Consider the following 6942-nt stretch of genomic DNA (forward strand, 5'->3'; position numbering starts at 1 on the left):
CATCTGATCTGCTTTGAGAGGCCACAACCAGACAATTATAGAACCCCTGTGTCTACTTTCCCCTCCCATTGGTTTCTCCCATTCTGTTTTCTTCTCTCTGCCCTCCCTAAGCTCTTCCCCAAAGACCCGAGACATAAATTGAGTGGAAATTTTCTCTCAGAGATCAAGGTGATATGGGTCAGGTGAGTGTGTATGTGTGTGTCTCTGTGTGTATACATGCCCCTGTTACATAATACACCTCCAGCAGGTTAGAACAGTGCAGGGATGAGCTTCAGATATGACACCTTTTGGCCCAACTCCAATCACACACACATACAGCACATAGACACACTTTTTCCGCCTCCCTCTTTGGGCCACAAGGCCAAACACCACCACTATCACCTCTCATGCCCGTTGTTTGGCACATACACTCCATCCTGTTGGTAACTTTTCCTGGGGAGGAAAAACACTTACAGATTTCCCATGAAACAGAGAAGTGGGTCCAAAATCTTATCTTACGTTTCTATTTTTGCAGGATATCAATTTGCAAAATGTTTGCTCTGATGCCAACTGTTGACTCACAGTCAACAGTTCTTAGAGCAGAACTGGCCTGCACAGAGTCCTGAGCCCTTGATGTAGTGAGATGGAAAGGTCAGAGTGCTCTGATCCGATGGATCCAGCTGTCAAGTCTCCAATCTCAGATTTGAAAACAATATTTCAATTGCAGATTTTTCCTTTAAAAAATATTTAAGTTTGCTAACCATACATTAATAGTTAGAGACTGAAAAAAAAAACATTTAATGTCAAAGCCTGAAAGTGAAAATGCAAACCATGTACTGATTGCATGTCCATATACTTTTGGCAATGTAATGCAATTTAATCCTGAAATACTTCTGCACTTTTCAACTTTTACCTTTCAAGTCAAGTTGATTCGTAACCCAAAATCGCAAATGTCAAAAATCCCAAAAGAACTTTACAATTTGAAAAATAAATAAGATAAATAAAACCTGCTCTATAGGTCATATAAGTGCCTATAGACTTTCTTGCAGGTTGTCATTGTGCAAAATGTTGACTTCAAGACAGAGAATGTACAGATTCATTTAATGTTGTTATTTGCCCCTGCAGAGACCCTGCTGTGTTTTTCCAGCTCTCACCAACTCATTGTATACGTGCTACTGAATCTTCTCATGTGGAATGTGAACCATGTGAAAGCCAGTTGTATTTTTCCAAGACGTGAGTAGAGGCGGGGGGTTGCTTCATAGCACATTCTTCATCAGCGGTAGCACATTCTTTCTCATCCCCTGCATGTGCTTTTGTTGCATAATATGCCGTCTGAAACCAAAACACAATTTGCCTTGCAGTGTCCATTTAGAGTGCGAATATGGAAAACATATGGCGCCATCAAAAGCCACTGTGCCGCTGCTCTTGTTTGTTTGGTCACATCCTCGGCGATGGTTGCACAGATGGGACTTGTCATTTGGAATGACTGACTCCTGCAGCTGCTGGTGCTGGGAATCTACATGCAGGAGAGCAAAAAGTAGAGAAGGGGCTTCGTCAGAAATGAGCCACAGCTGAGGGGCTGGTGGAAACAAACGCCACCGTCAAGCTGTCTGCTAACAAGACACAGAAATTTACATCTCAGCTCAAAGTCTCAACCAGAGAGACTCACAGTGAGGGGCTCAGGGTCTTGCCTCTTCATGGCTGTTAATGGACAGACTGGCTGTTGTAAGAGTTCAAACCTGTGACCTCATACATGCAGGGAACCCCCTCTACCCGCCTTAACCTCTTAATCATCCTGCCTTCTCAGTTTATACCGGGGCTTCCACAGGCCTTGACCAGTGTTGAATGTTTGCCGGACTGAGAGAAGTAAAACAAGGTCAAAACAAGCCTGACTGAAATGTGTCTAGAGAAATGCTGAGTAGCAAATGTTGGCATTACATGTCCAGTCAAATTTGAATTTGTTTGCTTATTCTTTGAATAGACAGGATCTGATTCGTTCAATTTTTAGACTATTTTATGGAAGAGAAAAAAGTTAGGTGTCATATTGACATATCAAACAAATTCAAATAACACCTATCCCTAAGTGTACTGAAGGTTACCTGTCAGCGCTATCATGAGTCTGTCTTTTCCTCTGCAAAATCATGTCAATTCTATATGGCACCAAAATAGCTGTAATAAGTCACTGAATATGATTTTATTTTTTTATTTATTCAGATTTTTAATTAAGGTCCCATGTTGTATAAAGATATATTTCCATGTCTTTTTTGATTATAAAGCAGGTCTAGATTCTATATTAATACCGTGAAAGCCTCCACAGAGAAATACACACAGCCTGTATTCAGAAACTGAGCCTTAAAACGAGCCATCAGGACTTCTGTAACTTTGTGATGTCACAACAAAACAGTCACCGCTCTCAGTTATAGCATAGCACACATTCAACCTCTATTAAGGACTCTTACTAGTGCTTTGTTCAGCCTCTCCAACAATACTTTCAGCTTTTCATCTTTTTAACACAAACTTCTATCAATCGTTGGATTATTTTTTGTGTTGTTTCATGAGTTACACTTGGACAGAAAACCAGCTACTATTTCGTCTGTGTGTGTGAACTGCAAACTTGCTTACTTACAGTTAAAGGATGGTTGCCACTGCCTGGAGTCAGAGCTATGAAAAAAGGATAAGCTGCTTGATGGTTGCTTGATTAGCTGATCGACCTGTTGTTGTAAAGCTCCAGAGAGAAGCCTGAGAGAGGAGATGTAAAAACTATATTAAGATGTTTTGTTTTGCACTCTGTACTTTTGTGTTTTAAACCACAAATAAACCTCAAATAAACTTCAAATAAAACATTGGAAAATATGGGACCTTTAATGTCTTGTTTACGGTACCTTCTGTACCCTTTACAATGCCAAATTATACTTTAGAAATTGCATTAAATGCAGGATATATATATATATATATATATATAGATATATATATATATATCTATATATATAAGTTTTTTTTGTTTTTTTTACTTATTACCCTGCTGGTTTGTGATAATTCAGTGTTTTTAGCTGTTTTCCCCAAAAAACCTTGAATCTACTCTGTCTGTGGTTTGCAGAACAGTGTCTAAATATCAAGACCAAGTGTAAACTGTAACTGTCCCCATGTGTGTCAACTCAAAACACAGTTATAGTATTTGCACAATTTCTGACCTTCCCAGCCAGCCGACCCCCGGCACGGACAAACACCGCCAGCTCTTTGAAATGCCAGCTTCAAAGTCTGTTGAGTTGTGAATTATGTGGACCAGCACCACCCACCACAGCCGTCTTCCCTTCCCTCTCCATGGCGGCAGTGGCTGCGGCTGGGTTCCTCCGACCAGATGTTGGTCCAGCTCTATCGCTGGAGGTCAAAGATCATGGGCTGATGGTGGGGGTCGGGGAGGGAGGTTTGGTGGGGAGGAGCATAATGGCTGTTGAAGAAGACCATGTAGCACTTCATCAGCTGGAGATAAACAGACCGCGCCCTCCTCTGACCTTGTGTGGTTTGAATTAGGGCTGCCATGATGGAGGTCTGCTAATTGAATTCTGCCACCACTAATAAATAACAGGTGATTGATATTTTTAGGGAGGTAATATGTTCACTGGTAACATTTCATTGATTGTATTTACCTTATCTGATCCTTTATTTTTATGGCATTATCTTTTATATTGTTCCAGATATTAGCTCATAACCTGGTTAAGGTCACATTACAATAAAAATCATGCATCCGTGAAATAACAAACTATTAACATCAAATTACTCTGGCACAGACGGCAAAAAATTATACTGAACAGAATAAGGTGTTTACATTCCTCTGTATTCAAGCTAATCTTTAACATATGCAAGCTTCCACCGGGGAATAGATTTATCCAGACTGAAATGTATAGGCTGGGAAATTAAGAAAGTTCATAACTATGTCAGAATACAGCAAACATTTGTTAAAAATGAGCCCATTGACCTGTTGTAACTAGCCAGAGGCTGAAAGCAATTGCACAACAAAAAAGTCTAATCTTTACAAATTATGTGTTATGAATTTTTCAAAGATGCATCATCAGAATTGTTTTAATTCATATATCGTTTTTGAAATGCGATACTTAAATAAAATGAATGAATAAATAAAAAAACTTTAAAGAAAGTACAGGAACATATTTTGACAGTTGCTGATTGGTTCGCTGTGGCTCAGAGACAATCAGAAGCTGGTTTGATAATGATTATTTTGGTCGTCATTGTTTAGAGTGGCTCGTGGCCAGAGAGAGAGAGATAGTACTCAGAAGGGGCAAACGCTGACAGAAGACATGAAATGAAAAAAACAAAATGTGTTAGTCCATCTCTCAATAGTTTCAAAGTTCTTTGTCCGAGACAGAAAATGTAAATTTAATTTTTTTTCATTTTACTCCTTTCTTGTTTTAAATTTTGAGTGCTGATATCCATTAGAAGATTTATTTGTGGTTTTAAGAACCAAAAACCATCTTAGTGTAGTTTTACATCTCCCTGGAACTCTAGTAACAACAGGTTGGTGAGCCAATCAGAAGAGAGGCTCTCCTCTGATTGGCTGACTGTTTTCTGAATGATTGAATGAAAATATAGCAGCTCTCAAATAAAGACTTAGAGAAACAAAATCCTGCAAGGTTGGATGGAGGGTCCAGGTGGGCGGGGCTTGGGGCATGGCTGAGAGCAGTGACTGCTTTGTTGTGACATCACAAACTTCCAGGAGTGTTTTAAAGCTCAGTTTCTGAATACAGGTTGTGTGCATTTCTCTGTGGACTGAGGCTTTGATACTTTCACAATATTTATATAGAACCTAAACCTGCTTTATAATAAAAGAAGACATAGCAATACACCTTTATAAAATATGGGATCTTTAATAACAGGTCATAAATGGTTTCAGTTTCATTTCATTAAACTGGGCACTGTAGGTTTTAGGAAATGTTATTTTTAGACATTCCACTACACACCTGTTGTTCTAGTCCAGTGAGTGTGTGCAGCAGGTGGTCAGTGTATGTGGGATTGAGTCAAAACAAAGTATAGTCTGAGTGTCCATGGTAATGAAGGAACATATCCAATGCAGGGATGTGGCTCATTCATGTGTTTTTAATAGGTTTTAGACAACAATGGAGCTCTACGGCACAGAAGAGTAAGTTATATCAGGCTTTGTCTGCACATGGACACACACACACACAGTGATTGTTAGCACGAGCAATTCAGTGTTGGTTTGAGTCTTTTAATTAAATTTGTTGACAACAGGAAAAATATACAATATTGGTCAGAGGTATGCTTTAAAGTCACAGCATACATTGTCCCAAGTGATGTCATTTCTAACGGTAAAGCCAGAAACAAAATGAGCTTTGAGGCATGTTCCTTTATATTGAGTGCACCTGCCTCGTGCTGACAGTAATACATTCAGATCAAATCATGCAAACACTCTCACTGAAAGGTGAGAAATACACAGAAAGACGCAGTCGTAAAAAGTTACTGTAGTCCTGTTGTTGTCGTAGTTGGTGTTGTTAGACGAGGTGGCGCTGGCAGATTTGGGGCCAGAAAAGAATATGGATGGTTCTCACTCCTCAGGAAATCTATTTGATCTCATTTTCTTCTTCTGACAGTTTTTCTCAGTCAGTGCTCAGAGCGTGTGTATGTGTGTGTATGTGTGTGTCTTTGTTCGTGCTTTCAAAATCAAGGCAGTGTGTAGGTAAATATACAATATCTGATATGTCTACATGTGTAGATATCTGCTTTCATGCCTTCATGTGAGTAAGCGTGTACACATGTCTCCGTGCATATTTATAGTATGTTACCTGTACATACAAGTGTGTGCACATCTGCATGTTGACGGATGTGTGTTTGTGTATGTTTGTCTTTGCATGTCAGCCGCTGCATCTGCCACCGTGTCCGTTCACACATTTCAATGTCTGTTTGCTTTCACCCATGAAACCAGATGACCCATGTTAGTGTGTGTTTACATTTTTCCCTTATTGCAAGTGACATGTGTAAAAAAATAAAAAGATTTAAGAAAAAATCAAGCAAATCTGAGCTACAGGACCAAGAATTTATTTGCCACATCAGATAATATCCCATAAACTCTCACTGGGTCGACCGATCCTTCTGCAGTAGTCATAATCAAAAGCCAGTGCTCGCTCCATCCATCTCTGTACTCCATTCAAGCTAACAACATTACTATTCATCATCAGTATTCACACCTGTCCAAATCCATAACCTCATTGCCTGGAGGGAGGAAAGAAAAGGAGAGAAGAAAGAAAAAAAGAAGAAGTCATCGCCATCTCGCTGGGAAGAGAAGAATTCAATTCCCCTCTGCCTGCATTTCCTACATGCATTTGTCATACATCAACCAGACAAGTGAACTCCCTCCTCTCCTCGCAAGCCACCATTCCAGCCCCCCACCCCAACCCCCACCCCCACCACCCCCTCTCTGTCGCTCTTGTCTCTGTGCAACCAAAACTCATTTCCTCTGCACAGTGTATCAGTGGAAAAAAGTACACACAATATCGCAGTCAAAGTCGGCCTCCCCACTCGCCCGCCCCCCTCTCTGATCGGCCCAGGCAAATAGTGTACATTTCTCAAGAAATTCCCTGGATGTGGGAGTGGACCTGCAGATGTTGGAGAGCAGTCACCCCTTGCACCCCCCCCCCCCCCCCCCAAACCAACCCACTCCCAAACACCCTCCTCCACCCATCCCATGTTTCCCATTTGCCTTCATGTTTTGTGATGTGAATGCACAAACAGATGCAGGAAGGCACACATGCACAATGGCACTCAGACAGCTGGGCATGTCCACTTGTATAGTGCACACACACACACACACACACACATACAAAGACACACTATCACAAACATGGTCCCTAGTCATGGATATATCCCCTTTCTCACACACACAAGTACATACATGCACAGGCATACAACCCACAAACCCCCTGCACCACTCACACA

The 6942-nt window shown here is 40.8% G+C and overlaps 1 long non-coding RNA gene across 1 annotated transcript; it reads right to left on the minus strand.

Moving 5' to 3' along the window:
- Positions 1–1034: 1034 nt before the first annotated feature.
- LOC139628589 (uncharacterized) lies at positions 1035–3332 on the minus strand. Its single transcript, XR_011692822.1, has 3 exons — positions 3171–3332; positions 2606–2718; positions 1035–1495 (listed from the first exon to the last, which is right to left on the minus strand). It is a non-coding gene; the product is annotated as an uncharacterized lncRNA (long non-coding RNA).
- Positions 3333–6942: the final 3610 nt, after the last annotated feature.

Source organism: Trachinotus anak, unplaced genomic scaffold, assembly GCF_046630095.1.
Source record: "Trachinotus anak isolate AG129_WGS33_773 ecotype Australia unplaced genomic scaffold, CSIRO_AGI_Tana_v1 ptg000012l, whole genome shotgun sequence".
NCBI classification, from domain to species: Eukaryota; Metazoa; Chordata; class Actinopteri; order Carangiformes; family Carangidae; genus Trachinotus; species Trachinotus anak.